This window comes from Acartia tonsa, chromosome 3 (genome assembly GCF_053477335.1).
Source record: "Acartia tonsa isolate MP-2025a chromosome 3, ASM5347733v1, whole genome shotgun sequence".
NCBI classification, from domain to species: domain Eukaryota; kingdom Metazoa; phylum Arthropoda; class Copepoda; order Calanoida; family Acartiidae; genus Acartia; species Acartia tonsa.
The window spans coordinates 23,942,643-23,959,604 of record NC_137262.1 but is presented as its reverse complement, the minus strand read 5'-3'; the positions used below and the strand labels follow the sequence as shown (position 1 = coordinate 23,959,604).

The 16,962-nt window shown below is 35.3% G+C and overlaps 2 long non-coding RNA genes across 2 annotated transcripts; both read left to right on the top strand.

Annotated features, from left to right (window-relative positions):
• Positions 1 to 181: 181 nt before the first annotated feature.
• Positions 182 to 16,613, top strand: LOC145315162 (uncharacterized). Its single transcript, XR_013877967.1, has 4 exons — positions 182 to 342; positions 436 to 487; positions 836 to 884; positions 16,032 to 16,613. It is a non-coding gene; the product is annotated as an uncharacterized LOC145315162 (long non-coding RNA).
• On the top strand, positions 11,749 to 14,566 carry LOC145313699 (uncharacterized). Its single transcript, XR_013877470.1, has 2 exons — positions 11,749 to 13,441; positions 14,347 to 14,566. It is a non-coding gene; the product is annotated as an uncharacterized LOC145313699 (long non-coding RNA).
• Positions 16,614 to 16,962: the final 349 nt, after the last annotated feature.

Below are 16,962 nucleotides of genomic sequence, written 5' to 3'. Positions count from 1 at the left end.
CACGGTTGCCGAATACCACATTAGCATTATTAAGTCAGTCAAACTGTTCTTAATCATGGCCATTTCATATATATACATTTGATCTAAATTAATTACAGTTTGACTTAAAAAGTGAATTTTACTATATCGTAACACATAATTTTACGGAAAATATGCTAAAATAATTACTCCCTTGGTTACAAAATTGCCTTAGGACAAGACACTAAGTAGTAATTTTTTTTTTTAAATGTCGCCTAAAATTTTTCAGATTTTAAAATGGTGGTGATTCAAATTGTACTTATTGAAGGATCAAAGGCGGCAGATTTTGAGGCTGCCATGAAAAGTGTTGTGACAACAACTCAGGTATTTCAAGCAAGCATATCAATCCAGCGGTTATCAAGATCATTTGGTACAAAATGTAAATTATTTTTATAAATCTGAAATTAATATTCTTAGAAAGCTGATGGCTGCATCAGAAGCCGCCTCATTAAGAATTCTGAAAAAGAAGGTAAAAGTTAATATCATGTCATATTATAGACTTTCATTAAATTTTGATTGGAAGGTTTTAAAAAATCAGTGTTGAATCTTTTTAATTAACAATAAACTTTTAAACAGAAAAGTTTCAGCACCCTACCTTCCTATTGATAATTCTTATCTAAGGGAAATTTCTCTTGGGATGGTGGTGGTACCCTCCCCCAAAATAGATGTAAACCTACCCAGGTCCTATGAGAAGCTATGCTGTAAAGGAAAACTATATCTGTTCAGCGGTTAGCAAGATCCTTCAGTACAGACAGAAAGACAGAGATCCTGTTACTTTTATATAAAGATATCTAAAAACTTTGAGTTTTAATCCTAGATTCGTATTTGATCCTAGAAGAATGGGAATCACAGGAGCAAGCTGATAAGTAAGAATTTTTATTTTTCTATTTTTGGAAAGTAAATACTCAACGCACTATTACTCATGAAAGGGTTTACTAACTCTACCACATAATACCTTCAGTACGAGTTGTAGGTTTGAATTTAAAAGAAGAGAAAAGCCCAATTGGGCAAAAAGAATATATCATATTTTAACTCTTCCCCCGCCCCACCCCTCCCAAAAAAAACGTCTGAAACCAATTAACTGTGATATTGTTGAAAGTCCTTAATTTTCAGAAATCAGGTGAATATTTGAAAGTTTTTCAGTTGTTGGATTATTTCATATTTTGTTGTTTTACTGAAAGCTAAACTTTAAATTTGATATTTTCTTCTTATGTCTTTTTATATCATCCTATAACATTACGATTAGGGTGTGTAATGTGTATTACCTAAAACTGCGACTGTTGCTCTACAGGTAGCGAATCTGCTCGTCATCGGGGAGGTGATTCTTAATTAACACCGCATCATTACTAAAGACGTTAAAAATGGTTCCTACTGGTGCTATGTCAGGTGCACAATATTAATAGTTAGAGTATGGGGAATGCCTTGACCCAAAATGGCGTAACTCATTACCATGCACAGCTAGGACTTCTAAGACAAAGGTCGTGCAATCAAAGGGTTGCTTGTCTATAGGGGAAATGGACGCTTTAAACCGCAATCAAGACACTATGTATATTTCAATGAGAAACACCAAGCAACACCAAGCCCTCTAGAGTACAGGTCATTTAATACCTATATTTGCGACAACTTTTATTTAATGAAATCTTCCAATTTTTAACATGTACAAAACGGCCTGCAGTATTGCATCAAGATCCATGACAGATCTATATAAACGTCTATAAACGAGCTCGAATCTCCCAAGAGTATAACGTTCAAAACTCATAGTGCTTCAATGATCACTATTAAAATCTCATTGCCCAGAACGATAATACCCATTATTCTACTTTTTGCTTCATAAATGCATTTTTTATATTAATGTTGCTATTTAAATAACATTGAAGTATTTGATTTGTATTTATAAAACAGAAAAATTAAGTTTATAATATAGTAAACCTAAGAAAACTTAGTTTTACAATAAATTGATTCGTGCGACACTCCCCGTAAAGCTGTCAGATATTAAACTAATAATTTTAACCCTTTCAGGATGAAAATTTTAAATGAAAAATGTTTGGATTTTAATCTGTAAAAAATATATAAAAATGAAGCAAAACAGTAAATCGTGTATTTATACATTGAGTTTAAATATTTAACATATTACTGAATAGATCAGTTAACAGATATTCTAAGACGTTAACTATTCTAACTTAATATATTGTATGAAGTATGAAGAGAGGGAGAGAGAGAGAAGCGAGAGAAAGAGAGATAGCGAGGGAGAGAGGGGGAGGAAGAGAGAGAGACAGAGCAAGAGAGAGAGAGAGAGAGAGAGAACAGGGAGAGGGAGAGAGAAAGAAAGGAGAGAGAGAGAGAGAGGGGGGTTATATTGATCGATTATTTAATTCCTTGTTATTTAAATATTTATTTAAAGTTTTGCTTTTAACAAGAAATAGATCATTAACAACATTATACAACCATTTTACCCCATTTCCTTCCCTCTTACTGGATGAACGAACTGACCAATAAATAAGTTCCATACTGGAAAGCTATGTAGGGAATATTTACACAACTTTTCAGCCATTGAATAGCAAATGAGAAAATCACATTTTCCTCTAATCATAACCAACAGACGAACGGAAAGACATTTTGAATTATAGATAATCTTCGCTACTAAATGAAACTGAATTTTGCAAATGTGTCAATATAATCTTGATTAAAAATTTAAACCATCTAATTTTTATAGCAGCTGAGAAAACAAATATTTTAACTATTAAAATATGATGTCTCGATCCAAAAGACTAATGGACCATGTGAATTATAGAGTAAGAAGGATAATTTCAATTCCAGAATTTCTTTTGCTCAGGGAAGGAGGGAACATTTGACTGTAAATTACACTGTAAACCAAAGTTTAGTAACCACTTTGACTAAAAAACTTGATCTGTGTTTCGTCCAAACTTTTTAATCAACAGAAGGCTTACCTTTATTTATAATCATGGGGGATGTAAAATAAATATAGTACATTATCTCCTAAGATCCCTGAGTTTAAAAATCATCAACAAGGATGATAATATCCACATGTAGCAACGTTCCTAATTGTAAACTTAAAAACACAAAAGCAAAAAGAAGGAAAAGGGGCATAACCGACAGAATGACAAACAATGATCAGAACAGTGGTCATACAAATCTTCACACAAAATGTTAGCAGTCTTTGATATCAGAAAACTAGCCTACAGCTCACGTTGTTCGCTGGTCTGTAATGCTATTGAGAACATTAAATATCTGTATATTTATTTTACATCCCCCATGATGATAAATAAAGGTAAGCCTTCTGTTGATTGAAAAGTTTGGACACTTCTTGTTTAGAAGTGACGAAACACAGATCAAGTTTTTTAGTCAAAGTTGTTACTAAACTTTGGTTTACAGTGTAATTTACAGTCAAATGTTCCCCCTCCCTGAGCAAAAGAAATTCTGGAATTGAAACTATCCTTCTTACTCTATTATTCACATGGTCCATTAGTCTCTTGTATCAAGATTTCATATTTAATAGCTAAAATATTTGTTTTCTCAGCTGCTATCAAAATTAGATGGTTTAAATTTTTAATCAAGATTATAATGACACATTTGCAAAATTCTTTTTCATTTAGTAGCGAAGATTATCTTTAATTCAAAATGTCCTTCCGTTCGTCTGTTGGCTATGATTAGAGGAAAATGTGATTTTCTCATTTGCTATTTAATGGCTGAAAAGTTGTGTAAATATTCCTTACATAGCTTTCCAGTATGGGCCTCATTTATTGGTCAGATCGTTTATCTAGTAAGAGGGAAGGAAATAGGGTAAAAGGGTTGTATAATGTTAATGATTTATTTCTTGATAAAAACAAAACTTTTCTACAGTGGGGGTTGGTCTATCCATCCGTACGTCCCTAACAGATAGTTCTGATTGTTAATTTAGGCATATTAGAATTGTCCTATTTAATTCATCTCGACAATAAAATTCTTGAAACTGTTATGTCCTGCAATGAAGTCAAAGTAAAAATCTTTATTTTTTACCATTGCTTTAGATTATCACCATGACGTTAGTATGTCCAAATAAAAAATCTTTTATTTGAGCTATTAAATGATATATTTACTCAAATTTTTGGTGAAATCTAAATATTATCTCTTTTACGCATTTTGTCATCCTTGTTTATCTTATTAATTAAATACTTTTTTTCTTTTTTAATACTCTCACTCTTTGACTTACAAATTTTAATTTCTTATTTTTCAATTAAATGTTCCTTTTTATTATTTTATATTTACTCCCCCTCCCCCCTTTCTCTCTCTCTATCTGTCAATCTCTCTCTCTCCGTTTTCTTTCTCCCCCCCCCCTCTCTCTCTCCTCTCTCTCTCTCTCTCTCTCTCTCTCCCTCTCTCTCTTTCTCTCTCTCTCTCTCTCTCTCTCTCTCTCTCTCTCTCTCTCTCTCTCTCTCTCTCTCTCTCTCTCTCTCTCACTCTCTCTCTCCTACAAATATTATGTTACATAAATATTACTACGACTTTTACGTCTTATGTTAGATTATCTGTTTAACTTTATTCAGTAATTTGTTTTATATTTACACCCAACAATGTAACAATTTGCAATTTAACGTTTTGCTTATTTATTCATCATTAAGCAAGATTAAAATCCTAATATTTTGCATTTCAAATTTTCGTCCTGAAAGGGTTAAAATGTTTAGTTTAATATTTGAACACATTACGGGAGAGTGTCGCACGAATCAATTTATTTTAAAACTAATGACGTATGAGGGGATGTACAGACAGACTGCGGATACGAGTATAGAGTAGCTCCGATACAATTTAATAATCAATAATCTAACAAAGTATTTCTAAAAAATACACATTTATTAAACATATAAAACTGGTTAGAAATAGGCAGATTAATGGGATTATTATTATAGGATATATTTATTATGATATATATATTAAAGGCTTGGACGTCCTGTTTCTTAGTTAGGTAAGAAACGACGTACTTGAACACGTGGGAAATATAGATACCGCCAGCCTAGACTTATAGGCTTGTATCTAACCGAGTGCAGACGGGAGGAAGCGTATTCACTCTTTGGCCTGCAACAATCAACTAGCCCTCAACACAGCAGGATGGAGTATGATGGCGGTTACAAGTGGAGGTCTGACTCAGCCAGAGAAGTATAGGAATGTGAACAGGGATAAGGATACATAAACTTGGGTGTTGATTACCACACTTGCCCCCTCTGAGGGAATATGAAATATTCCCTCACAGTTGACCTGCACGCCGGCTTCTGCGGGTTGATGTGGTACTCGCAGGTTCTTCGATTGCGGCCATGGCCCTCTCTACGATATCCACAGGATTGGGTTCAGCGGGAGTAGGATTTTCTGGAGCTGCTGGAGGCTCTGGAGCAACAGCATTCTGGAGAGCTAACATGCCCTCACAGGGAGCCGTGGCTACTGGATCTTCAGAGGCAGCGCCAGCCTGCGGATTAACAGGCAGATCAATTCCAGATGGAAAGAGCTCATTGATTTGATTATCGAGCTCTGTGTCACTGTTTTCCTCTGCAGGATCCAGGACCTCTGGATTGCCTTCTCTATCGGTGGGCCTGTACTCATCAGAGCATTCAGAACCGCCATAATGGGAGATCAGCTCAACTCCATCATCATCTGGCCGGGGTACGTCCCCAGCAGGAAGAGATGCCTCTATGGGTGCCACATTCTGCCCAGGTACATTCATTACATTACAACGAGTATTAATATATTTAATTACCCTGTCAGAGTTTTGGTCTAACAGTCGACTAGTGGCCTCAATAACCGTGGTCATTCGTGATTTTAACTCAACGGTCGAGTCCTCAGAGACGGTGCGAATTTTGTCGCGCAAAGTTCTGCGGTTCCGCAGTAATTCTGCGGAAATTTCAATAAGGCGCTTGCCATGTTGTATATATGCTTTCTCAACAAATGAAGCATTGCTAGCAATTTTAGTTTTGGACATGGTGTAACAGTCTTCATAAGTTACGAGGTTCGGTATCTCTACAAGAGCTGGAGCAGCGAGGTGTATGTGGCTATATCTGCCACAATACCAGTAATGAGTACTGGTTCGGAGGTGGCAACGAATTCCAGGTATAATTTTTCTTTCAACCTTTTGCAGCAGGTGAAATTGTTTTTGTTCAATATTAGTAATATTAAGAAACGCAGCGCATTCAGAGATTTTCAAACGCGGATTTTCGTTTGCTACACATTGAGTCGCATCTATTTGTATTATTTCGGACGCATTTGATTTTGCCAAAATAATAAAAAGCCCCAAGAATCCCAAAATAAATTTACCTCGAGCTCCTGGTGCCTTTGCCAAATGATGCTGCATTTTATTTTTATGCTTCTCGTTTTTCTCTGAAATATGTTAATTAGTTAGTTTTAACATATATTTTTTTTGTTTATTTTCGTTATTATACATACGTAGATTAAGCTATATACATTTGCCACCTTGGTTTTATATTATATAATTATATACATTTTATTTTTTCCTTTTAATTGGGTTATGCAGTCCGATTTGGACATGTATGCGGTTATCCCCCCCTTGTGACCTAGTTTTTCTTTCTTCTTCTAATATATACTTTGGTACTATGCTTTGTTTGTTAACGTTAATAACCTTTTCAGGGCTGGATTGTTTGGGTCTTTGTGCGAAGAAAGAAGCCTCGGACGGGACGGTTTCTTCCAAGAAACTATTTTCGACGTGAATTTGAGGACCGGATGACCGATCTGCGCCAGGGGATTCTTGGTCTTTGGGCTGTGACTCAAATGGTGAGTTTTTTTCCATTATATCCCCTCCCCCATCACAATCCACCTCCCCCTGGGGTAAATCCTGACTAGTTTCAGGGTTTCCTTCTATAAAATCGTCACCATCGTTATCTAGGTAGGTAAAATCGTCATTTTCCATACCTTTATTATCGTTTATTTCGGCTTGCCCGGTATTATCTATTCCTAAGGTTATTTCCTCAGACGGGACGATTTCCTCAATAGGAAAGACGTTAAAGGAAAGTGTTTCCCCCAATAATTCTACTTTAGAATCAATTTTCCGTATTTTATCTCTACTAACAACTTGGTTAGTTTTTATTGGATTTGATCCAAAGGGACTGAGCTCAAAAAGGGCCTCTGAGAATTTTTTTGTTACAATAAAAGGACCCCCATAGAAAGATTGCAATTTTTTACTGACCCCTATTTTGACTAGGTTAAAAAATGCAAAGACCACGTCGTTAACAAAAAGGGGAGATGAAGCCTTCCTAGATTTATTTTGAAACTCTAAATAAATCTTAGATTTTTTGGAGACCTGTGCAATAATTTCTTCCAAATTTTTTAGGTAGTTCAAGTAAGATCTGCAATCAATGTCCTGCCTTTTCTGCAAGATTGGAGAAAAGAAATCGAGATTGAGAGTTGGTTGCCTGCCGAACATGAGGTAATAAGGCGTATACCCCGTTCTTCTAGACGTACTAGAGTTAATTACAAAAGTGGTCAAGGCTAATTTTCTTGCCCAGTCTTTACTTTCAAATCGGTCATCGGATCTTAGACCTGCATAAATGCTTTGATTATGCCTTTCACATGGGTTACTATTAGGGTTTCTTGGGGGAATAAGTTTAGTTTCGATACCTAGTTCATCCATAACCTTTTTGAAAACTTCCCCAGTAAAATTTGTTCCCCTGTCACTTCTCAATGACTGAAATAAGCCGTAGATGGGTACCACCTGTTCAAGGATGACCTTCACCGTGCTTTCCACGGTGGCGTCCTTGATGGGGTGAGCGATAATATACCTAGAGAATAGGTCAACTAGTATAAATATGTAACGGACATGTTGTCCTTGAAAATAGTTAGGGGTTAAAGGACCGATAAGGTCTACTGACACCTGGCCAAAAATCTCGTGACTAATGGCTGAATGGGTGATAGGTTGCTTGTGTTTAGGTACCTGTCCTATTTTTCTTAGGCAGGTAATACAATTTTTAATGCGTGATTCGACAAACTTATTAATTCCTATAAGGAAGAATCTTTTCATTTATCTTGCGTGTTGTTTCGTTAACCCCCTTGTGACCTATACTATTATTATGTGCCAATTCAAAAACTTTATTATATAATCCAATGGGTACGACGGGTCTTTCAATGAATGTTCCATTGCTAAGAGGTTGTCTAAATATTAGAAGTCCTTCCATAACGTATAAATGTTCTATTAATTTAAAAAGGACCTCTTTCCGGCCGGTTAGTTCAGCTTTCTCAAAGCTCGACAACTTCTTTTTTTCGAATATCCACCTACGAATTTCAGATAATACTTGATCTTTTTGTGTTTCAGATTGCCAAACATTGTTCACACCGACTTCCGAAGCCGAATGTAACTCAAAAATCTGGTCTTGGTATGGGCAATCCTGTTCATAAGGATCCAAGGTAAATGAGCTAGTACATTTTTCACAATCGGTTTCCTTATGTTCTTTGCATAAAAATTGCCCTCTAGATAAATTGTCGGCATTACAATGGTCCCTACCCTTTCGATGAATTACTGTAAAGTCAAAACTTTGGATGAAGTAAATCCATCTTACAGTTACACCATTTATTGTTCCTTTTTGCCATTTTTTGTAATGAACTAAGGAAATCGAATCTGTACGCACAATAAAGTTTCTGAATCTTAAATAATGAAGAAAGGTTTTAAGAACAAATACTAGACATGCTAATTCACCTTTATAACTTGGATAATTTTTCTCTGCCCCGTTACATTTTTTGGAACATATTCCAATAATTCTTTCTACCCCCCCCTGATTTTGGCTGAGAATTCCAGCGAAATAACTCGTAGAAAAATCTACGTCTACTATAAAGGGGTTAGGATTATCCCACTGGGGGTAGCCTTTACTTATAGAATTTGAGAACATATTTATGAAATTTTCCCAATCTTTTGATAGGGAATCGGTCCATTCGATAATTTTATCATTTCTGTGTTCATCTAGGGTACAAGAATTTTTCGCATAGGATGGGAAATAGGCCCTATAATAATTGGAGAAGCCCAGGAAACGCTGGAGTTCCTTGCCAGTCCTGGGCCTGCTCCAATTTTTAATTTGTTCTAAATATTCGGGGTTCATTTTAAGCCCTTGGGAACTGACTATATGACCTAAATATGTACATTCGGATGTGAAAAATTTACATTTGGCTAGATTTAACTTAAGTTTTGCTATTTTTAGGACTCCGAAGAGTTTTCTGAGATGTCTCAGATGTTCCTCAACATTCTTTGAGAATATGATAAGATCATCAAGGTAAGATATTATAAATTCATATAAGCCAGGGATAAGGGTTAGGACTTTGTCCATCAAGTGGCAGAAAACACTTGGCGCGTTACACAGTCCAAACGGCAGTTTCTTGAAAAGATACTGCCTGTTAAGGGCTGTGAACGCGGTCAAGTGTTTACTTTCCTTCGAAATGGCTAGCGCATGGAATGCGCTAGTCAAATCGAGGGTGGTAAATACATTACCAGTGCCTAATTTTTCTAAATTACTAGAAATCAGGGGAAGGGGCCAATTAATTTTTCGTGTTACACTATTAAGCGCACGAAAGTCGATAACGAACCTAAGCTTGCCTTCCCCCCCAGCCGTCGGTTTTTTCTTTACCGCAAAGATTGGGGAGGACCACTCGCTGTAGCCCTCCTCAATGACGCCCCCCCTTAGCCAATTTTCAATTTGTTCTTTTAATTTGGCTTCGTATAATGGGTTTAACTGAATGTTTCTAGCCTTAATAGGTTTAGCCCCGGGGATCAAGTCTATTTTATACTGTAAGAGGTCACAGTTACCGATATCGGCATCGTCAGCCGAAAATATATCAAAATGATCAAGGCATAATTTTATTACCTTTTCCTTCATCCCTGGGTTATCTTTGATAAGATCACTATTTTCTAAATCTAATTTTTCTTTAATGAATTTAATTCTTTTAAGAAGTGTAGTTCCTGATAATTCATTTATTTGATTAATACTTTTATTGCAGGAATTTGGGGGATCTGATTCGAATTCAAAGCAGTATCCAACTTTAACGTTATCCAATAAGGTAATATTTTTTCCTGCTAAATTAACAAAATTTACCCAACATTCTCCTTTCTCATTTACATTATAAATACCCTCCATAAGCATTAAGCCGTTATGGCTTGTCATTTTAGAATTATTTGGGGATATATACAGCTTCCTATTTTTCTGATGAATAGGAATTATTATCACCGTTGTATTCCCCCCCGGCAAGAATGTTGTTTTCTTTGCTAATTTTACGCATGTTTTATTTTGTTTCAATGTCCCAGTACCCCCCTTGTTACTCCAATTTATTCCCGGGATAAGGGAGTTTTGTTCCGTATGAACATTATTTGTAGGAATTAAGGGTACGTTTTTACTTTCTTCAACTATATTAATTGTTGAATTTTCTATGGGGATTTGCTCGCCATTGGGGAGCTCAAAGGAAAACTTATCTAATAATAAATTAATTCGATTAACTTTGAGAAATTCATATCCTAGATTTATAATTTTAGACGTCGTTTCAGGGATGTAAAACGTTTCTTCGAATATTTTATCTGACCCATCAAAGCTGAATTTTAAACTTACATGTCCTATGATATTCACTGGTTTTAAATCTACAGACAGAGCGCTAAGATTGGCGGGGGTGAATGTGATTTTATTATCATCTAAGATTTCTCTAGAAATAAGGGACCTAAAGTTATTTCCTGTATCCACTAAAGCGTGTTGCAGGAATTCCCCCCCCACGGGATTAAGAACTTTTAGTTTTGCACAGATAGGCATTATAAAATAAATTATATTTTTAGTCGAAGCCTAAGATGCATATTTTCCAAGATTCCCACCTCGGCGGTTAGACGATGGTAATCCTCACACAGAGACTTCCTGTGTTCCAGGTATAGTTGTCTGTCGAAATTTTTTAAATAATGAAATGTTTTAACAATATGGTTAATTGTTAAAATAATTTTGTATAGCTTTCTGGGTTTCATTAAGTTTTTTTATCAAGCGCTTTTCAGCTCCAGAAATGTCTCAATAAGCATGAGAATGTTAATAGTTCTAAAGAAACTACTTAATTTTTATACGGGTCCTTATTTATATACTTGGATATATGATAGAAACCTATCGGAATAAAACTGAACTAAAAAGTTTTAAAAGATTGAAGGGCTACAAAGTAGCTTAAAAATAAGTGTTCAGCTTGCAACTAACAAGACATTAAAAACAGACTGACTTATTTTTTGACTTACATCTGTATTTATACAAAATATAGTGTCATTAGTCAGTATCTGATTCACGATACAAATAATTTAAGGTTAGCGCTAAATTATAGCTCAAAAATTATTAGATATGGTTAATATAATAAAGAGGGTCAATGATGACTGGTTTATTATTCTGATATTGTTAGTATTTATACTTAATTTTTACCACCTATGGGGTAGAACAAGCTTATATAATTACTAGAGTATAATTAATGCTGAAATCAGCTTAAAAAAAATAGGATGTGGTTTGTAGTAACTGCTTTGGTAGTAACTGGCCTCGATTAATAATGTGCATTCACTTTTATATAGACTTTTTATTCCACTGGTAATCCTAGCGGAAGCTAATAGAACTAACTTTATTTCATTCTGCTAGTAATCCTAGCGGAAAATAATTTAATCGAAATGTTTTAAGATTTTATTAATCACATCTTAAATGATTAAAGATTTTAATTTTTAAATGCTGCTTGATTGCAGCTCAAAAAATGAGTAAATGATAACAACAAAGAACTGAAGGACAACTGAATTAGATTTGAAAATTTGCTTGTATTTATACAGATTTTCCATAGACCCCCCCCCTTCTTAACCTTATCATTTACTTATACGGACCGCGGTAGCATTCTAGGCGACATCTTTCGGATACATAATAAATTAAATATAGTTCTATTATTGTCACTGTACAAAATGCAATAATATGTATCCATATGGATAAGTTAATATACATAATTGCTGAGATATTTCAGCTACAAAAATCAGAGGCTAAGAGTGAGCAACTCTCAGATAAAGTCGATACTGAGGGTTCAACTCAAAAATCATTGTTTATATACAGATAATTCGCTTAAGTTCCCCTAGCGGTTAAAAATTAAACTAGAATGTTTTAGATTCTACTATATATACATTCAAAATATACGATATTTACATATTAGATAAGTCGTGCAATATTAAAAATAAATACTACTAAATAGAAAATAGGTATTCACTTATTAGCTTCTTGATAAAGACTATTAGATTTTAAAAAATGGAAATATTAAGTGCATGTGAAATGCTCCTCAGGTTACTTCCCTACTTCCCCCAATTTCCTGTATCAGCTACATTTGGATAGGGAAAGGAGGGGGAGGAGTTTATTTTGTGTTGCTTAGTCAGACTTAATAACAATAATTTGTTTTATTTTTTCGCGCCAAAGCATTGCTTGGCAAGGGATATTTGATATTAAGGAATTTGCAAGCTTAGCTTGGCATGGGATATTTTGTTTATCTTTCATATCAAAATATGAAACTCATTCAGCAAATTTTTATTTTCTGGGATAGGGACAATTAATATCGCATAAATCCACTTTTATATTTAGAGGACGTGATTTTTAACAATCGCTTGAACATATTTATCTATTTCAGATTCTTCGCTGGCTTCCTGATCCATTTGGTTGATAGTTTTACGCGCATACTGCTCAGGTATTTTATTACTATTACTTGGAGCTTTTCTGGGCGTGAATTTACTCCGTGTTTTACCAAAGCGGGACTCAGGATTTGGGGGCTCCCCAGCTTTCTTTTTGTTGCAATTTTGCACTACATGGCCAGGGATATTACAATGCCAGCATTTAATATTTTTACTCCTCCCATTAAAGGCTCCTATAACGCCCTCGATTTGATCCCAAGCAATAGGATCATCCTCATGGTCTACCCAAGAAGGAACCTCGTCAGGTTCTTCGGTTAAGTTTTCTTTATACATTGCCGTGTTAGTGGGGATATTATCTTCGATAATACTGATTATGGGTTGTTTTTTCGTTTCCGCAGAATTTTTAGGTAGGAACATTTCCATAGCTTGAGAATAGCAAGCAGAAAGGTTTTCCTTGCTAATATGGCCAGACCCATCCCAGTTAACGTATCTCTGTCCGAGATTAATAAGTTTATTTAAGTAAGCGTTGTAATCGTCCAAAAATTGCATGCTCTCAACATAATTGGCCATGTCTATGGCAAGGTTGGTATACAGCAGATTTTTGCTAACGTTAAGATAGAATTCTTTCCACTTCTTTTTAGGTATGAGACCAGGATTCATGAGTTTGAACACCCTAAGTTTGTTTTCAAAATAGGTGTCAAGGGGTTGATTAGTCTCCTGTTTTAGGTTGTAGAAGTACTGAGAGGCTACTTCTGGATCCGAGAAAGGAGTGACCAGCCTCCTAATCATCAGGTAATAACTTAAAGCAGATAAGGCCTGATTTCTTTCAGGCGTAATTAAGTCTCCTAATCGTTCCCCTCTAGAGTCATAAATTCGCTGGTATAAAATATCCTTAAAAAGGATTGGGTCACAGATTCTATATGTCTTTGCAACCCTCCACATATTAGAAAAGAAGTTATCAAAATCAGCCCTACCGTCCCACCTAGGGGCATCCCTCGCAAAATCGGAATCCCATTTTTGTCCCTTAATAAAGCATTCTTTAATAAAGTCATCGTCGGCGGCGCTAGTTGTTGCCGTTGCGGCTGCGCCTGTGTTTGGCGTATTTCTTGTAGAGGGTCTATTTGCTACATTGGGTGCAGACCTTGTAGTTTTACGGAGGGGTTCTAACGACTTAATCCTATCAGGGATAAAGGGAATCCTTTCTAGCAAGGTTTTTTCATATTCAGTTAGAGAAGTTTCTCTTACATTCATCCAATTGTCATTATCCGCCGGACCTATAAAGCCTACAATTGAATAGGCCATACAACCTGGGGCTGTCATCCTATCCTTGGCGACCCATTCAACCACGTTTATCTTTTGCTGGACCGATATACGGTCATAAAAAGTGGCATTAATTGAATCGTCACCTATGGTGTTAAAATGAGTCATGTTAAGACTTTCGTTTAGCGTTTTTTCCGCAAACAATGGGCCAAGATTTCCGTCCGCTGGGAGTTTTGATACTCTGCGTTTTAGGTCTAAGATGTCGGTATCGGCTAATAATCTGCGATGTGATTCTGTGTCCTTAAACCCTGCCCATTTTGTTTCTAATTCGAGCTGCATAATCTCGGATTCTTGTTTTATTAAATCTCTATAATGTGCCGAATATTCGTTTAACTTATCATTTAACGCTTCCGATATGAGATCTTTGATTTTTTCAGGGGAAAGCGGGTCAGCCTGCTGCTGCTGCTGCTGCTGCTGCTGCGAGGTGCCAGAGACGGCCGGAGCCGGCGGAGGCGGCGGTTTTTGTTTATCATCATTTTTCTTATCGGTCATGGTGCTGGAGTGTAGTGTTCGTTAACACTGATTTGTCTACCACGAAACTTTTTAAGAACTTGGGAATATCCCTTTCTTCCTGTTTTAAGGAGAAAATATGAAAATGTGTGAAATTAAATACTAGTGTGAAAATAAAAGGCGGGTTCCTTTTTATCTTTATTTGGCAGTTTGCCACGAAATAATTATTATAAATATTCTGTAACAAATTGTTACTGTAAACCGTTTCCGTGAATAAACTTAGTTATCAGGAAAATATTAATTTCACTTTGCAATCGAAGCTACTTTACAATTTAATTTTGTCTGTACGCTAATTATCTAAACCTTCCCCCCTCAAAAAATGAGTGGTAGACAAGACTGCGCCAAAATGACGTATGAGGGGATGTACAGACAGACTGCGGATACGAGTATAGAGTAGCTCCGATACAATTTAATAATCAATAATCTAACAAAGTATTTCTAAAAAATACACATTTATTAAACATATAAAACTGGTTAGAAATAGGCAGATTAATGGGATTATTATTATAGGATATATTTATTATGATATATATATTAAAGGCTTGGACGTCCTGTTTCTTAGTTAGGTAAGAAACGACGTACTTGAACACGTGGGAAATATAGATACCGCCAGCCTAGACTTATAGGCTTGTATCTAACCGAGTGCAGACGGGAGGAAGCGTATTCACTCTTTGGCCTGCAACAATCAACTAGCCCTCAACACAGCAGGATGGAGTATGATGGCGGTTACAAGTGGAGGTCTGACTCAGCCAGAGAAGTATAGGAATGTGAACAGGGATAAGGATACATAAACTTGGGTGTTGATTACCACACTAAGTTTTCTTAGATTTACTTTATTATAGATAGATTTAAGTTTTCTGTTTTATGAATAGAAATCTAATACTTCAATGTTATTCAAATAGCAACATGAATTAAAAAAACGGAATTTATGATGCAAAAAGTAGAATAATGGGTCTTATTGTTCTGGGCAATGTGAGTTTAATAGGGATTATTGGAGTACTATGAGTTTTAGGCACTATATGCTTGGAAGATTTGAGCTCAATTATAGACGTTTATTTCCTATATAGATCTTGATGCAATACAGCAAGCCGTTTTGTAAATGTTAAAAATTGGAAGATTTCATTAAATAAAAGTTATCGCAAATATAAGTATTAAATAAAGTTGTGTTTATGCAGTACTGATTGATCGACTGTTAGGCGGGCAGAAGTGCATTGGACTCAAAAAAATTCAATCTTCTATATTAAATAGCAGAAGGGAAAATAAACATTTCCCCTAGAGTAATTTTATTAATTTCAAAGCACTTTAGACAGAATAGCGAAGAAGGTGAGGAATAAAACTTTTAACAGATAAATAAGGATGACAACATCCATAACTACAGAAGCTCTTGAATTAAAAAAATAAAAGGCAAAGCAAATGAAAGCAAAAATGGTGCACAACAGACAGACATAGTAAGTATAGCAATATATGAATAGCATTACAGACCAGCGAACAACGTGAGCTGTAGGCTAGTACCTAATAAAAGAGGCTAAAATCTGATATAAATTTTTTTTAGAGACAACGAGGCTGAGCATGAGCTGAAATGGCCAAAAAACACGGAAGTGTCGATTTCTTTACACAAATTTAATAATATCATCTAAATTGATCTATAATATTTCTAGTCATATATTGAAACTTGTTATCCCAGGAATCATTATTAGAAAAAAAAGATAATATAGAAAAAAGTTACAAATTATGTTTAATAACACAAGGTGTACTTTGAAATTTCAATCAGAGTCGTGCAGAAATGTTATGTGTCCACAACCCTGGCAAAATTGAGTGGGTGGATTAGAATGTTTGTAATGTACAAAATAATACCTTTCATTAAAAATTACCAAATATGATGATAAAATGTTACACATTGTTCCATTTTTAAACTGTTTTTTTGTATTTATGAAACATACAAAAATAAGAATAAAATATTATAATATTATTTCATTTTCTATGTCACACATTTTTGGCATTAACGTAAAAATACTTTTCTATATTCACTAAAAGTCGTTTAAATGTGTATATCGAAGGATATCGCATACAACCGATCCGATATTTTTTTGCTTCACATGTAGCTTCTCACATTCACAACAGAAATGGCCTCTAGAAAAAATGACCCTTTCAAAAAAAAAAACTTTTTAAAACTAAAATTTAAAGTTGGAGGGGGGGGGGGTCTCCCCACCTAATTGCTTCTAAGGGCGTAGCCGCTAGTTTATATATATCATTAATCTTACAAGCTTAATTAATACAAGTCTTATCCGCCCCCCCTCCCCCTAAAGGCTTCTAGGGGCGAAGCCGCTAGTTTCTGCATATAGTATTAATCTTTCGAGCATAATTAATAAAAGTGCACTTAAAGAGCAATAATGCATGGTAATGGAAAACCTATTACATATTTTTCTGAATATTCATGTACACGTTTCCCCCCTCTTGTGTTTTACTATGAATTCTTTTTAAAA